An 18,019-nucleotide genomic window follows, 5' to 3' on the forward strand; every position below is an offset into this window, starting at 1 on the left:
AGGCAATTGAGACACGTTAACTGTTTTGTTTTGTCATTTTTCTGTCTTAGGATCATAGGGTTGCTTAAAAACATAGTGAAACTTCTTTGCAAGCACAGTTCTTGTAATCAAAATAGAAAGTCAACACTTTCATGTTGACTCTTAAGCAGCTGAACTTCCATACCCCTCCCTCCTCCAAGTGAAATGGAACAGAAGAATACTTACTCTATTTTTTTTTTAACTTTTTATTTTTATTGGAGTATGGGTTCAATCCCTGGGTTGGGAAGATCCCCTGGAGAAGGAAATGGCAACGTATTCCAGTATTCTTGCCTGGGAAATCCCAAGGACAGACGAGCTTGGTGGGCTACAGTCCATGGCGTCACAAAGAGTTGGACACAACTTAGTGACTAAATAACAACAGTTGATTTTCACTGTCGTGTTAGTTTCAGTTGTACAGCAAAGTGATTCAGTTATACATAGCCATGTATGTATTCTTTTTTTCAAATTCTTTTCCCAATTAGGTTGTTACATAATATTGAGCAGAGTTTCCTCTGCTGCATGGTAGGTGCTTGTTGGTTATCCATGTTAAATACAGCAGTGTGTACATGTCCATCATTTGTCATTTTCAGATTCCCAGGAATATGCATGAGAGAAAGAAATGCATTTTTCTCCTGATGAAAACGACTTCATTTTACTTCCAGAAATTTCAAAACTACCATCTGGTAGTCAACCTTGTTTTTCCACCAGATGGCAATAATCCATAATGGCTGAGCACAATGAATGGAATGTACACAAGGGCGTGAGCATTAAAAGGGCTGTGAGTGTTCAACATGTAATGTAGGAAAAATGATAAGTCCCAGGAGAAGAGGATAAACAGTGGGTTGCTAAGCCTGACCCTCTGGGGGCCAACAACAACCGTCATAAAAGGGATCATGTCACTCATCTTTATTATTGTGGAATTACAGAAGGAACCAATCTGTACCATTTCTTTTCTTTTTTTGTTTCCTGAATCATAGTAAAAAAAAAAAAAAAAAAAAAACAAAACCACAGAAGATAGAGTGGAGATGGTGTTGATATGTAAGTATCAGCCACATTTTTTGGCCACATTCATGGCCAAAAAGATGTTGCATGGTTCCTAACAGGAGTCACAAATTCAGGAAGGGTATTTTAAGAAAAAGGAGGAAGAAAGAAGTTGCAGAAACTGCTGATGAAACCTGAAGTTTGTTTCTCTGTCCTGCTGACACCAATTTGCTGGTCTTTCAAAATCTGTTTAGTTAGTGTATCTACTTGGTTTTGATTTTCGATGGCATCACAAATATCCAAGCCAACAGTGTACCATCTGACCCAAATGATTTCATGGTGCGCGATAGTCCAAACTCAAGGTGCAGTTCTATTCCTCGACAGGCCTTAGGTGACAGGATTTCCGCCTCCCACTGAATAGTTGTCATTTTCTCCTCCTCTGGGTTCTTTGTTTCAGAGTACTGGATATTCCTCTGATAAAGGCCAGGCTGTTCTTTTTGAAGACTAAATAATACTGACTTTTATCATTGTTTTTAGCATTTTCCTTTTTGAAAAATAACAATAGAGTCACAAAGATATTTTAAAAAGAAGCTCTAGCTTGTGAGTGAGATGAGAATTCTAGAGGTCACAGTGAACTAACTGGAAAGAATCGAAACAAAGTTGTGTTTTAGGGCATATTCATACAAAGTTTCCAAGGAAATTGTTAGGAACATTTCTTTTTGTTTTGGTTAATAGATCATGTGATCTATTTGATATAGGTGAGGATAATATAGAAGTCAAAAAGAAAAATAGCTCTGAGAGATGTGGTCCAGGGAATTCAGTTTTTCCTTCAGACATTTTTAAAGGAGGTGGTCATGTTTAGTCACTAAGTCATGTCCAATAGTCCACGTACTGTTGCCTGCCAGGCTCCTCTGTCCATGGGATTCCATGTCCACGGGATTCTCCAGGCGAGAATACTGGAGTGGGTTGCCATTTCCTTCTCCAGAGGATCTTCCCGACCCAGGAATTGAACCTGGGTCTCTTGCATTGAAGGCAAATTCTTTACCAGCTAAGCTATGAGGGAAGCCCCTTTTAAAGGAGGCTATAATGAAAAATGTTAAGTTTTTATCTTTTTTATTTCATTAAAAAATTTTAACTTGTTTTTTAGTCATGTTGTGTAGTATGCAGGGTCTTAGTTCCCTAACCAGGGGTAAAATCCATGCCCCCTGCATTGGGATCTCAGAGTCTTAACCACTGAATGTGCCAGGAAAGTCCAAGCTTTTATCTTTTTCAAAAAATATTTTTATCATTATAAAATCCTAAATGATCAATATTGAATAATGCAGAAAAATAAAAAAGAAGGGTTACCAATCCGAAGACAACTCTTATTAACATTATAGCCATTTTTTTCTTTCTTCTCGAAATGTTTTTTTTTTTCATCTTTATACAAAACCTGTTTGTTTTCATGGTTTTTCTAACCTAATTTCCACATTATATAATAACATATGTGGTTTCTTACGAGATTAGAATCACTTAATTTTAATTGTTTCACAACGTTTCGGTAAGGACGAGTCATACCTAACTAACCCATTATTGGACAGTTACTTCGTGTCTCCTTTTTGGTTTAACAAACGACCCTATGATGAACACATAAATGTATATAAAACGGTTTCCATACTTAGACTTTCTCAGAATGGATTCCCAAGAGTGGAATTACTAGTTCACTGGTGGTCCAGTGGTGAAGAATCCACCTTGCAACGCAAGCAACAGTGGTTTGATCCCAGGTCTGGGAAGATCCCTCATGCCTCAGAACAATGAAGCCCCACAACTGTGCCATAACTGCAAGTACTGAAACCTGCGTGCCCAGGGCCCATTCTCTGCAACAAGAGAAACCCCTGCACTGAGAAGCCAGAGCTCTCCAATGAAGAGAAGCCCCCACTTACAGCAAGTAGGGGCTTCCCTGATGGCTCAGCTGGTAAAGAATCTGCCTGCAATTCGGGAGAGCCCGGTTCAATCCCTGGGTTGGGAAGATCCCCTGGAGAAGGGAAAGGCTACCCACTCTAGTATTCTGGCCTGGAAAATCCCAGGTCGCAAAGAGTCGGATGCGGCTGAGCGACTTTCACTTTACTTTCATAGCAACTAGAAAAAGCAGAGTGCAGCAAGACCCACCACAGTCAAATTTTTTTTTAAATGAAAACATAAATAAATCTTTAACAAAACATGAAAACAGCATGAAATATTTTGATGCTTTAGTTTTGATTTTTATCAAATTTTCTTTTTTGCAGAGCTGCTGGTTTCCCCTAGCAATGGGCAAGAAAGCAGTTTTCACATTGATGCCAATATTATCATAAACAGCAAACAACAAACCACTTCCCTAAATGGTCTCTCATTAGTATTTTAATTTGCATGTCTTTGATTATAAGTGAGATGGAACCTTTTACCACTGTTTGTCAAAGAACTGAATTTCCTCTTTTGTGAATTGTTTACTTATGTCCTTTGTCTGTTCATCTCTTGCGGTCTTTGTTATCCCTACTTACAAAGAGAACTAACAAGCACTGTCCAGAGAAAGGCCTTCTGTCTGCAACGCTGTGAATTCCTCCTCTTTATGTCATTTCAGACTCAGCATCCGAACAGCAGAGTCAAGGGGAAACTGGGAAGAATAGGAAAGATAAGTGACACATTGCTCTCTGTTGTAGAAGGGAAATGAAAGGTCATGCTACCGAGATAAAAGGCTCTGTTCCTTCACTAAACCCTGTTCTTATTTTAATACTGCTTTCTACACATTTTCAAATATCACATTAGGTATATTATGTATCATGAGGAATATATCTCAGCATGAGCCACTATGAAGCCATAGTGGCTACACAAAGTGTCCATTCCAGGGAGATTTGTCAATGACTTAATTAGATGTTATTTAATTTAATTTGGAGTGGCATCCTTAATTTTGTAACCACTTCCGGAAAGGCTGGCACTTCAGTGTGTTTTTCTTCCCTGGATGCAATAAGAGCACGTACAAGACAGGATGGGGATATAAATACAGACTCCCTAGCTTTGCAGTGATGGGTCGGGAGCTAAATAAACTGTTCTCACCTTGAGCTGGTGACTATGGAAAAAGTGAAAGTGAAAGTCACGCAGTTGTGTCTGACTCTGTGACCCCATGGACTATACAGTCCATGGAATTCTCCAGGTCAGAATACTGGAGTGGGTAGCCTTAACCTTCTCCAGGGGATCTTCCCAACCCAGGGATTGAATCCAGGTATCCCGCATTGCGGGTGAGCCACAAGGGAAGCCCTTGTGACTATGGAGAACTAGCCTCAAAAAAGGGCAGAGCTTAAGACCAGTCACGGGAACTCAAATGCTAATAATGACTCTGCAGCTGCTCAGTCGCTCAGTCATGTCTGACTCTTTGTGACCCCATGGACTGCAGCCCACCAGGCTTCTCTGTCCATGGGGATTCTCCAGGCGAGAATACTGGAGTGGGTTGCCAATTCCTTCTCCAGGGGATCCTCCCAACCCAGGGACTGAACTCAGGTCTTCGGCATTGCAGGTGGATTCTTTATCGTCTGAGCCACCAGAGAAGTCCAATAATGACTCTGAACTCCCAAAATTTCTGCATCTGGAAAATGGGGATAGTAGTTTCTCATCTTATCCAAGGGGTATTTGAAAGATTACATTATATAAGAAAAATATTTTGTGGCTGAAAGGAAGAGCATTAAGTGTGATTACACTGCAGTGTTAGTTTTAAAAGTTAAGTCAAGGGACTTCTCTGGTGGCACGGTGGTAACGAATCTGCCCTGCAATGCAGGGGATGCGGGCTTGATCCCTGGTTCCCACGTTGAAAACATCTAGCACGACACAACGGAGCTTCTGTGTGCCGCAACTAAGACCCGATGCAGTTCAATAAATAAAGAAATAAGTTTTAAAAAAAATTAAGACCCCCAGGACGATTTCCTTTGTCAAATATCTTGAGGTAATACAGAGAATCAAGGAACATTGGGGATGAATAAGATCTCATCCCAGCCAACTCTCTCAGTTCATTGGGGGAGGACCTGAAGCTGTGAGAGGAAGTATCCAAGATGATACTTGTTTAAAATGACACTGCTAATTAATGACAGAAATGGACTGTTAATCTAGGAGTCTGAATTCCCTCCAGAGGTCTTTCTACTGCCTTCTCCTCTCCCCACACAGCCCAGTGAGTTGAAAGTTACTAAGCACCATTGAGTTAAAGAACTCAATTTGATTTTCTTACAGTCTTGTCTTTTTTTAGCAGCACTTCCCTGACCAGGGATCGAACTGGTGCCGCTGCACTGAAAGCCCAGAGTCTTCACCTCTGACCTGCCAGTGAAGTCCATTTTCCTTATCACCTTCGACAGAATCTGTTTCCAGCCCCCCTTTTATTCTATGAAAGCTAAAAATTTTTTGTATCTATTTATTTATTTGGTTGCACTGGGTCCCAGTTATGGCATGTGGGATCTAGCTCCCCGACTAGGGATCAAGCCTGGACCCCCTGTATTGGGAGCACAGAGTCCCAGCCGTGGACCACTAGGAAAGTCTCTAAATTTTTGTTCCTAGTAAAAATAATTACTTCACATAGGCTAAACTATGGGTGTAAAAATGTCCGACAACAGAATGTGAATTTATGTAAATGTAAGACGCTATACCAGAGGAGTCAACGACAACCCACTCCAGTACTCTTGCCTGGAAAATCCCATGGACGGAGGAGTCTGGTGGGTTGCAGTCCATGCGGTCGCTAAGAGTCGGACACGACTGAGCGACTTCACTTTCACTTTTCACTTTCAAGCATTGGAGAAGGAAATGGCAACCCACTCCAGTGTTCTTGCCTGGAGAATCCCAGGGACGGGGGAGCCTGGTGGGCTGCCGTCTGTGGGGTCTCACAGAGTCGGACACGACTGATGCGACTTAGCAGCAGCAGCAGCAAAATGCTGTACGTCTAAATGTTTAAGAAACAAGCGTCAAAGAGTAGATTTGAATCAAATGGACTCTTTTGGGACTCTCACATGCAAGGCACTAGTTCACTTTCTCTATTAGCCTAAGCGGGACTGCAAACACTCAGGAGAATGAAGGTCACCAAAATGAAGCAGAACCAGTTTGGCAGTGAGTGTGCAATCTCACTTCACTAGATGGACTAGGATGAAAAGAAATAAATCTGCTAGCCACTCAGAAAGAGGGCTCTGAAATCTTTTTCTTTTTTTAAAAAAATATTTACTCATTTGACTGTGCCGAGTCTTAGTTGGGGCACGCAGGATCTTCAATCTTCATTGTGGCATGTGGGATCTTTAGCTGTGGCATGTGAGATCTAGTTTCCTGACCAAGGATTGAACCTGGGGACCCTGCATTAAGAGTGTTATATCTTAGCCACTGGACTACCAGGGAAGTCCTGGCTCTGGAATCTTTATGATTTAAGAAAATATGTCTTTCTTTTCAGTTCATTGTTTAAGGAAAAGTGTGTGAACTCCAGCAATGATGTGGACTGCCTTAAGAGAACTGAATGTCAGTACATGGGAGAATCTTCTTTATCAGAGACTGAGTGAAGAAGCAACAAGTTGGTTTATTTGCTTGAAGCTATGGGAAGTTGTATTAGTAGATACATTCAAATGGTCAAGAGTTCAAACACGTGAATTACAAGTGGGGCCAGAGAAGCCACATGCTCAGATGGAGAGCTGAGATCATCTGTCAAACCAAGGGAGTTTTTCTTTTTCCTCCCCATTTCTTTAACTATTAAAGAACTATTAAATCTTATGTTTATTATTTGTTGTAGTTGATTTACAATGTTGTATTAATTTCTGCTGTACAGCCAAGTGATTCAGTTATACATGTATACATATATTTTTTTATATTCTTTTCCGTTGTGATATACAGTAGGATCTTGTTGTTTATCTGTTCTAAATGTAATAGTCTGGGGGCTTCCCCGGTAGTCTAGTGGTTAGGACTCCACGCTTTCACTGCAGAGGGAACAGGTTCAATCCCTGGTAGGGGAAATAAGATACCTCATGCTGCCTGCCCCTCAAAGGTAATAGTCTGCATCTGCTAACCCCAAACTCCCAGTCTATCCTTCCCCGCCTCTGCCCTGCCTCCTCCCTGGCAACCACACGTCTGTTCTCTGCGTCTGTGAGTCTGTTTCTGTTTTGTAGACGGGATCACTTGTACCATGTTTTAGATTCCACATATAAGTGACATTATATGATATTTGTCTTTCTGACTTCCTTTACTTAGTATGATCACCTCTAGGTCTCTCCAACTACTAAAGAACTTTGATTTTCTATCATATGCTTTCTCCGTCCTAGTTAGGATTTAATATCTTCTTAGATATACAAAATCCTCTCCTCCCTGGCTCTGTGTTGGCCCATGCACACGTGCAAAGAGTATGACCGTGTCAGTCAAATTGAAAAACAATGGTAAGAAAGTTCTATGTGGCGAGAACTTTTCTGGTGATTTTTCAAAGTAGCCATATTATTTGCCTAGTTTTATTCTGTCCGTTAAACGGAATCTTTTCAATTTTGCACTGTGGATCCTCAGTGTTTCGGATCCATTAGATGGCTCATTCAGACCTCACAGACTTTTCAGAATTCTATACAAAACACGGAGGCTTTACCACAACCCTGGATTTGAATTTGATAGCTCTAACCATTTTAGATTCTGCAGCTGTTATACCATGGAATGAAGATTAAAAAAAAAAAATACCTCATTTTAGCCATTAGTTTCAATCTTATCTTTTACTTTCAAACCAAATTGGTAAGGCAGCAAAAAGAACTGTTTTACTCTCCCACTGACCTTGCACCCAAAAGATGACAGTGAAGAATAAGTTGCAAATATGATAACATGTTTTTTTGGGTTTTGTTTTGTTTAAAAAAAGGGGGAGAGGAAGGAATTTCCTGGCAGTCCAGTGGTTAGGTCTTGGTGTTTTCACTGCTGAGGCCTGGGTTCAATCTGTGGCTGGGAAACTAAGATCCTGCAAGCCAAGAGGTGCGGCCAGAAACAAACAAATAACCACAGAAAACACACTGGCAGCATGTTATTTAAAATACATACTAATATATATGTTTGCCTAAAAGACAAAAAGGAAAGTAAAACCTGCCCATAGCACAAAGTAAAAGTTGGTCTCAAAGTCAATGAATAGATTTTACAGGACCGTGTAATGAAGCCCCTGTGGCAAGTGTTGCAGATCACAGAGTGGCTGCATTTTAGGCCTCATATAAGGTGCCCTGACAACGCTGAGTGGGAGCTTTGGTATTTTCCTGACTCATAAGGAAGGGAGCGTGCCATCGGCTGAGTCATCCTCCTGGCTTCCTGGGGTGCCTGGCTGTTCCAAGACACTAATGGAGGATTAAATTCTGGTTACCATGACAGCTACGTAAATGCTGTCATGATATTATCAACAGATGTCATACAGTGTTCCCTGCAAGTGGAATTTTTTTCCCTGTCAAAAATTCAATTTCAACATAAATTCTTCAATAACTAGGCACAGTGGATCCAAAGAATTGGTAATACCCTTCCTTTTCTTAACTTGCTATGTGAAGATAACAACTCACCTTTTACTTAAAATGTATTCCTTCTAGTAAATGGTGTTTGTCTTAGGATGTTGCTTATTGTGTTTTTAGAAATTAAAATGAATAGTATGAATAGAAATAAAAATGAAAAGTATAATCAGTTCTCTTAGACTTATAGAAACTCAAATTGGAGAAAACAAATCTGAATACCTAGAGCATTAGCTGGCATCTAGTGGCAATGGGTTGGTTTTACCTGTGATGGCGCTGATGTAAACTGTTATGTGTAAGGACCTGACGGTGGAGACCTGATGGTGTTTTTGGTAGATGTTCTGTCCTCTCCTTTCTTCATTCCAATGGTTAGAGTCATCCCTGAGAAGCAGAGAAGCAGCCATAGAGGTTCCTGAAAGTGTCAGTTGCTCAGTTGTGTCTGACTCTCTGCGACCCCATGGACTGTAGCCTACCAGGCTCTTCTGTTCAAAGAATTCTCCAGGCCTAGTGAAATCTGTATTTTTATTTCAAAAACTTTCCTTTGGGGAGGTTTACAGGTGCTTCCCGGGTGACTCAGCGGTAAAGAACCCACTTGCCAATGCAGGAGATGTGGGTTCGATCCCTGGGTTGGGAAGATCCCCTGGAGAAGGAAGTGGCAGTAATTCTGAAGGAACTCCAGTATTCTTGGCCTGGGAAATCCCCTGGATAGAGGAGCCTGGCGGGCTACAGTCCATAGGTCGCAGAAAGTTGGACACGACTGAGTGGCTAAATAACAACTTTTAGGATGATTGCCGCCAAGCTTCAAGGACTAGGAGCACTTAAAAGTCTTCCAAATCAACATCATAAAAAAAGGTCAGTGACCTCCAGAGTTCTTGAAAAGCCTTTACTAAATGTGTTCCAAACAGCTCTGAGCACTAGTTGCTTTTATTCTTTTCCCTGCTTTTTATATAGTATTTTCTCATTTCACTTGCCTTCAGATATTGGTCATTATTAATTTTGCTGAAGTATTCCTTGGAATCCTTCTAATTTCAGTGGCACAAAAAAACTGCCAAGGGCCTGTTATATTTCTTTGTTTTTTGGTCTGCTTTACATGGCTTGAGGATCCCAGTTCCCCGACTAGGGCTTGAGCCCTGGAGTGAAAGCGCAGAATCCTAACTACCAGGCCACCAGGGAACTCCCAGGCCTGTTATATTTCTAATCTGTGCCTGGTTAGGAAGTCAGTTAACCAAATGTATCAGCCAGGGTCCCATCAGGAAAAGGTCCAGCTAAGTGAATTTAATGGAAGCAGATTGAATGTTGGAACTATTCCCAGAAGTGGGGGTGGGGAAAAGGAATAGATAAAGGATTGAGGTCTGCAGCCAGAAGCCATCCTCAGGCCTGGCCTCTATGTAGAGGAGGAAAGACTGGGGTGCCAGACCCTGGGTAGAGTAGCAACCATGCAGAAGGGCCTCCTCAGGTAACTGCATTTGGGGAGGTGAGCAGCTCCCTTTCCACCAGGACTTTCAAGGCAGAGGATGGAGAGAAGTGAACACCCTGACCTTTCTCTCTGTCCACCCTCTAACCTCTGTCAGGGCCTTCCAGCCAAGAGCCACAGGGCAAGGGAGCCTGACTATGATGTAATCGCAAGGGGTTAGCCTCCAGGGTGTGAAGCAGGGCAGAGAAGGGTGGAGAATGCATCTGGGGGTGGTGGTTGGGATGGAGAATAACCAGCCTGATGAATTCAGAATTTTGGATCCAGTAAAAGTTCTGTGTATGAACTCTGTTCTGCCTCAGTGTCAACATGCCTTGCCCTTTTTCCTTTTTTCTTAGTTTTTGGTGCTCAGCTATTTGGATAGTCTATATTGCCAAGATATCTGATTTGTAGTTGATCTGACTTAGTTTTGTAGTATCATCACATTTGGATTTATGCTGGGAATTGATATGGTTATACTTCAATGTACCAATAAAGAGGACAATGTGCATTTTAATATTCTATTATTTTTAATACAATTTGGATTGTACAAAAACATGTTTCTTTTTGGAAATTTATTAAAATTTTTATGTTGGAGTATAGTTGATTTACAATGTTGTGTTATTTTCTGATGTATAGCAAAATGACTTGGTTATTCATATATATTTATTCATGTATATATTCATATATATTTATTCTTTATCAGATTTTTTTTCCTTTATAGGTTATTAAAGAGTTTTGAGTAGAGTTCCCTATGTTATACAGTAGGTCCTTGTTGATTATCTATTTTATGTATAGTAGTGTGTATATGTTAATCCCAACCTCCTAATTTACTCCTTCCCCAAAATGTGACTTTTGAAGTGTGGAACTGAGACAATTCTCCAGGATTGATTCCTCAATCAAATATTAGTCATGATTATTAGGGTGAATTGAAAGTACAAAGGCTGCAAACAATGTAAATTTCACAGGCTCAACTAAAAATGGCCTAGGCTCCTGCTATTGTGGAGCTGGAGGACTCATGGAGCATATTTGGGAAAATGCAATTGTGCTGGCCAGCCCCATCTGCACATATGTTTTGAAAATCCCACGAAATCAAGTTTGTATTTGAGCTTAGAGCCGCTCAGTTTTATTTGAAAATAAAAGAGAGGTTACTATTTCTTGGCTCTCAGAATCTCGGTAGTGGGATTAACCTCCAAGTGCCTGTAGGCTGGATTTAGCACCCTGGAGTGACTGCCTTCTTCCCCATCTCACTTCCTCACCCCTAACCCTGGTCCTTCCATCACCTTCCAATCTTCTTGCACTTTAATCCTTGCCTCAGGTTACTGGAGGAACCCAACCAAAGAAAGAGGTATACTTTCATCTTCTACCTGGGTAAATCTGTAAACTTTATAACAATTTTAAGACAAATTACTCTTTTACTAAGAGCTGAAAAAAACTCTACAGAACTTCAATTTTATCAATTACTGACCACCTGCCCAATGTTGGTAGTTTAGTCCCAAAGTCATATCCGACTCTTGCAACCCCATGGACCGTAGCCCGCCAGGCTACTCTGTCCATGGGATTTCCCAGGCAAGAATACTGGAGTGGGTTGCCATTTCCTTCTCCTGGGGATCTTCCCAATGTTAGGTGGCAGGAGAAGGGGTTAGATGCTTTTATCTCATTTACTCCTCCCACCCAGCCTGATGCACCTATCATATGAATTTTAGTAACATGATTTGTTTGGATGCCTGGTAGCTCAGCTGGTAAAGAATCCACCTGCAATGCAGGTTCGATTCCTGGGCAGGGAAGATCCCCTGGAGAAGGAAGAGCCTACTCATTTCAGTATTCAGTATTCTTGGGCTTCCCTGGTGGCTCAGCTGGTAAAGAATCTGCCTGCAATGTGGAAGACCTGGGTTCAATCCTTGGGTTTGAACCTATACAGTTTGAATCCTATACAGTCCCTGGGGGTCTCAAAGAGTCAGACAGGACTGAGCAACTTTCACTTTCATCAACGATACCAAATTACATATGTTTACATAAAGTGTTATCTGCATATTTACTTATCACCAGTTACTTGCTAAGAAGCACTGGTACAATGTTGACTAGAAGTGGTGAAAGCAGATATCCTTGCCTTGTTTCTAGTTAGGGAAGTAGCTTTATTTTTAAATCAAGAAATAGTATTTCTACCTTAACTATGTTTCACATTGAAACACTGCACTACTGTCTAGTTTTGGTAAATATTAAAAGTTGCTCATGCAGTGTAAAAGGCTTAAATAATGAATTATGGATTATTCATCTTTATTTTAGGGTCATTTCCTTACTGCCTTTTTTTAATGTTGGAGTTAAATACAAAAGTGAAATGAATGCATATTTTATTTGGAGGCTATAGGCAGAAAAATTTATCAATACAAATATATTTGATTGGCTGACAATAGTCTAAATTTTACTAATTTTCAGCAGTGGTCAGTTTTTATTCCAATCCCAAAGAAAGGCAATGCCAAAGAATGTTCATATTATTATACAATTGCACTCATTTCACATAGTAGCAAAATTATGCTCAAAATCCTTCAAGCTAGGCTTCAGCAGTAAATGAATCGAGAACTTTCAGATGTACAAGCTGGATTTAGAAAAGGTAGAAGAACCAGAGATCAAACTACCAACATACACTGGATCATAGAAAAAGCAAGAGAATTCCAAAAAACATCCACTTCTGCTTCATTGACTATGCTAAAGCCCTTTGTATGGATCACAACTATCTGTGGGATGTTCTTAAAGAGATAGGAATACCAGAACACATTACCTGCCTCCTGAGAAACTTGTATGCAGGACAAGAAGCAACAATTAGAACCGGACATGGAACAGCGGACTAGTTCAAAATTGGGAAAGGAGTACATCAAGGCTTATTTAACTTATATGAAGAATACATCATACAAAATGCTGCACTGGATGACTCACAAGCTGGAATCAAGATTTCTGGGAGAAATATCAATAACCTCAGATATGCCCATGATACCACTTTAATGGCAGAAAGTGAAGAGAAACTACAGAGCCTCTTGTTGAAGGCGAAAGAGGAGAGTGAAAAAGCTGACTTAAAAGTCAACATTCACAAAATGAAGATCATGGCGTCCAGTCTTACCACTTGATGGCAAAGAGATGGAGAAAAAGTGGAAATAGTGACAGATTTCATTTTCTTGGGCTCCAAAATCACAGTGGACTGCGACTGCAGCCATGAAATTAAAAGACACTTGCTCCTTGGAAGAAAAGCTATGACAAACCTAGACAGCATATTAAAAAGCAGACACATCTCTTTGCTGACAAAGGTCCATATAGTCAAAGCTATGGTTTTTCAGGTAGTTGTGTACAGGTATGAGAGTTAGACCATAAAGAAGGCTGAGCACTGAAGAACTGGTGTTTTCGAACTGTGGTGCTGGAGAAGACTTGTGAGAGTCCCTTGGACTGCAAGGAGATCAAACCAATCAATCCTAAAGGAAATCAACCCTGAATATTCATTGGAAGGACTGGTGTTGAAGCTGAAGCTTCAATACTTCAGCCCTGATTCGAACAGCTGACTCATTGGAAGATCCTGATTCTGGGAAAGATTGAAGGCAAGAGTAGAAGGGGAAGACAGAGGATGAGATGGCTGGATGGCATCACTGTCTCAATGGACACGAGTTTCAGCTCATGTCCTCAGGGAGATAGTGAAGGACAGGGAAGTCTGGCAGTTCATAGTGTCAAAACGAGTTGGACATGACTTAGCAACTGAACAACTAATTTTGTTCGAGAAAGCCCTACCTATATAATTTTTTTTTTTTTCCCCAAACTAGTTGGCTGGACTACATCACCTGTGGGATCTTAGTTCCTGAACCAGGGATCGAACTGGAGCCTCCTACAGTGGAAGCTCAGAGTCTTAACTGCTAGACCGCTGAGGAAGTCCCATCTGCCTATATAATTTTGAAAAGTTCCAGGTGGCAATTTTCCCTAAGTCGTAATTATTCATGCCTGCACTTGTTTTTAATGGGTGTACAAAACTGATCATGTAAATTTACATGGTGAAAATGGTGAGATTTCACAAGACAATATTAACAAAGTTTTTAAAATCCTTAAAGAGATGGTATTATGTAAATTGGAATGCCATGCCTATGATTATAATTCCCTTTGATATTTCTGGAAATTAAGTCCACAAATAAATACAATCAAATACTGAAACATATTAGGCAAAATAATTTCTAGAGCATCTGTGTAACCTGTGGAAACAGGAGGCAGCTGGCATTACAAAGTGGGCCAGTGAACAGATACATACAGAAACACATGCCTTCAGTGTTTTTTCTCAACCATAATTAGGAGATGGACAAATGGTCCATAAAATTTTTATTATCTAAAATAGAGGATCCAATTCATTAAAACTTAAGTCTCTACTTAAAGAAAAATAAAGCAATCTTGAAAATGTACCTACATTTGCTATGATTTATACTAAGCCCCAAACTAAATATTGTAACTCTTAGATTGTTAAAGATAGTTGAACTTAATGAAAATAACTCTGAATTTTTAAACCTGAGAATGTGTACTAATATACCTGATATTCTCATTCTAACCAGGTGAACTTTGGTAAAATAGATGAAACCTGAATGTTTTAATAACAAAATAAAGATACTAGAGAATATTAAATATTTTTTTGTTTGAATAGATAAATCCTTTTCATGGTTTGAATATCAAAGTTTACATAGGAATACAGTGAAAAGTCCTTTCTATATCTTCCATCCACAGATTTCTCATAACTCAACAGTTACTTTGTCCTAGTTTAATACATACACATGCTAGTACATTATTCTGTTCCATTTTTCCGCTTTTTTCATTGAACAAAAAAATCTTGGAAATCTTAATTTTTAAAAAAAATATTCATTATTTATTTTCTGGCTGTGCTGGGTCTTTATTCCTGTGTGGGCTTTTCTCTAGTTGCAGCAAGCAGGGGTTACTCCCTAGTTGTGGTGTGCAGGCTTCCCACTGCAGTGGCTTCTCTTGTTGCAGAGCATGGGCTCCAGGTCATGGGGGCTTCAGAAGTTGTGGTTCCCAGGGTCTGGAGTCCAGGCTCAATAGTTGTGGTGCATGGGCTCAGTTGCTGTAGGATCTTTCCAGAACAGGGATCAAACCCATGTCTCCTGCATTGGCAGGCAGGTTCTTTACCATGCAGCCACCAAGGAAGCCCCAGAAATCTTAATATTAAAACATGAAGAACTTAGTTTCTTTTTGTTGTTGTTGTTGTTAACAGCTACATAGAGGTCAAATGTATGGTTATATCATAATTTAGTGTCTTGTTGATGGATATATTTAAGCTGTTTCAAGGATAAGAAATACCTTGTCATTTCTCATGTGTTGAACTACATCTGTGGGCTAGATCCCTAGAGGTGAAATTGGAGGTTCAGAGTATGCATACATTTGTAATTTTGATCAGTCAGTTCAGTTCAGTCGCTCAGTTGTGTCCGACTCTTTGCGACCCCATGAATCACAGCACGCCAGGCCTCCCTGTCCATCACCAACTCCCGGAGTTTACTCAAACTCATGTCCATTGAGTCGGTGATGCCATCCAGCCATCTCATCCTCTGTCGTCCCCTTCTCCTCTTGCTCCCAATCCCTCCCAGCATCAGGGTCTTTTCCAATGAGTCAACTCTTCACATGAGGTAGCCAAAGTATTAGTGTTTCAGAGACTTCAGCATCAGTCCTTCCAATGAACACCCAGGACCGATCTCCTTTAGGATGGACTGGTTGGATCTCCTTGCTGCCAAATTCTTCTTTCTATATATTTCAGCCAAAGCAGGGGGCCAGATATAATTTTATGCCTTTTTCATTTCATTCAGAAATGCACAAAGTGGGTTACCTATTAAAGAATAAGGAAGAAAGGACAAATGTATTTGGCAATTTAGAGTACATTTTCACTCAAAAATATATTAGAAATACATAGAAATTTACTGTGCATCTACTGCATGCCAAGTGCTTTTAAGCTTCTGGACCTACCTACCTAAACAAATCAGACTCAAATCTCTGCCTCTGTGGAACTTACATTTTGGAACTCTATGCTACTTCTTAAGACACAAGTTAAATGTCAATATCCTGAAAATGATCTGTTGAGATCCTGAGCACAGGCACCAGACATATGCTACCAGTGTTATTTAAAACTAACTAGAGGCAATGTTGCATATGATTTCATAGTTTTCCATCAGGTCCTTTTAAACAACACACTTGGGCGAGAGCTCTTTTTATCTGACTCCATCTGCTGTTGGTAGTGATCAGCATACTGTGGGCATTGTGGTAGCATCTGAGATTAGGCTGTGAAATAGGAAGTGGAGTTACGTGCAGATCAGCAAGTGTGTGCAAACTGTTTAGTTCTATTTGAAGCTGAAACCACGGGTGTCCAACTCAGGCTTGGGAAACACGGAAGATAAGGTTATCTGCACATGCCCATCAGGGTAGTTTCCCTTTTGCTGTCTGTCCCTGTTTTGGTTCTATAAAGAGATCCCAGGGGTTTTATGGAAAACAGTGTCAGAAGCATACACCAGCAGTACTCTGTCTGCTGAACAAGGGCATGCAAAATGTTACTTGTTAGAAAGGAAGGGAGACAGAAAGGACAAGTGATGCCAAGGAAAGTGGGTGTATTGTCCAGTGGATTGTCTGAGAAAGTATGGCCTCAGGCTTGTGCATGTTTTCTTTCTTTTTCCTTTCTTGGCTGTGCTGCAGGCATGCGGGATCTTAGTTCCCCGATCAAGGACTGCTCCGAGTCTTAACCACTGGACCTCCAGGAAATCCTTCTTTTCCTCCTAAAAGAAAATCTTAAATCTTTAGCTCCATTAGATTTAATGTTATAAGAAGTCAGTAAACTATAGTTGTTAAAGTCTTGCCAATATCCCATTGGGTTCTTTGCAGTCACTACAGAATAACTGGGAGTTCAGCTTGTGATGGGGAAGTCAGACACAACAGCATCTTCAAGCATGATGTGAAGAATACAAAAGAGCCAGTTCCAGAGACCGGCTCTTGAATCATACCCTGATCTTTTTTCTTTTGCTTGTTTTATTAAAATTTCAGCTCTGCGCCGTAATAGACACAATCAACAATTGGTTAGTTACGAATGTTTTCTGCAGTCCGAGTACATAGCAGTGATGTTTCTGTCCTTGAATCTTAGAGCTTAGGAGGCTTTGGACTCGTCAACATGCTCCTTTCACAGCTGAGGTCGAGAAGGGCGAAGAGACAATGGCAAAAGCCAGGTCTCTCTCTCGAGTCCCAGTCCAGCAGAAATCTCGCCACAGTCTCCCCAGGGAAACCTGTTATGCCTCTGACTTCTGGATTCCGTGCTGCCATCCCGCAAGCGCTGCAAGCTGGGGTGACTTTGGACAACGACACTGTGGCCCCCACGGGGCTTGCACACGGCAGAAGCTGCCCTGGAGCCGCCCGCCCGCCCGCGGAGTGTGCGCGCTGTTTCCGCACTCGGCCGGGTGATCCCGGCGAAGGTCCGGGACCAGGTTGTGGACCAGGGTCTCCAGAGTTCCCTTCCGTCAGGTGAGGTCGCGAGGGGACTTTCTCCGATTTCTGGGCCCGGAAAGGCTGACCCTCGCCCGGCAGCGCTCCTAGCCGGACGAGAAAGGTGACAGGCGGGCCCACGCCCCCTCCTCCCTTGGGCCCCACTCCTGCCACCCCAGGGCTCGGGCCGTTTTCCTTCCGCCCTTCCCTCGTTTTCCCCACCGGCGTCTCCTCAACTTTTCCCACTTGGCGTTTAAAAGCGCCACCGCCCCCCTCCCTCGCGCGCCCGAGGCGCTCCTCGGCCCCTCCCCCCGCCTCTCCCCTCCTCCTCCCGGATCCTCGCGGCCCGCTTCCCCGGCGCCCGCCCGGCCGTCACGTGCGCCGCGCCCCGCCCCGTCACGTGGCCCCGCCCCGTCCCGCCCCCGCGCCGGCGCGCTCCGACGTGCCCTGGAACTCACCCGCCCCGGGAGAGCCGCCTGCGGGGACGCGCCGGCCGCGGCCGCCGCTGAGTGAGCGCCCTTCAGGTTCGTCTGGGCGCCCCGCTGCCGCCGAGCCGGGCCAGGAGGGAGCCGCCCCCCCCCCCCCTCCTCCACCGCGAGGCCGCCGGGCC

General features: G+C 42.0%; 1 protein-coding gene and 1 long non-coding RNA gene across 3 annotated transcripts in view; one reads left to right on the plus strand and one right to left on the minus strand.

Annotated features, from left to right (window-relative positions):
* Nucleotides 1-10,435: 10,435 nt before the first annotated feature.
* LOC133044720 (uncharacterized) lies at nt 10,436-17,954 on the minus strand. The gene is made up of 2 exons (XR_009690039.1): nt 17,868-17,954; nt 10,436-15,775 (listed from the first exon to the last, which is right to left on the minus strand). It is a non-coding gene; the product is annotated as an uncharacterized LOC133044720 (long non-coding RNA).
* Nucleotides 17,840-18,019, plus strand: part of ARHGAP12 (Rho GTPase activating protein 12) — a 116,196-nt gene continuing 116,016 nt past the window's right edge. The window contains exon 1 of one of the 2 annotated variants that reach the window (XM_061126332.1): nt 17,840-17,933. The gene's annotated coding sequence lies outside the window, so the exon portion shown is untranslated. The remainder of the gene's footprint in view (nt 17,934-18,019) is intronic. The other variant, XM_061126333.1, reaches the window with a different exon arrangement.

Source organism: Dama dama, chromosome 23 (assembly GCF_033118175.1).
Source record: "Dama dama isolate Ldn47 chromosome 23, ASM3311817v1, whole genome shotgun sequence".
NCBI classification, from domain to species: domain Eukaryota; kingdom Metazoa; phylum Chordata; class Mammalia; order Artiodactyla; family Cervidae; genus Dama; species Dama dama.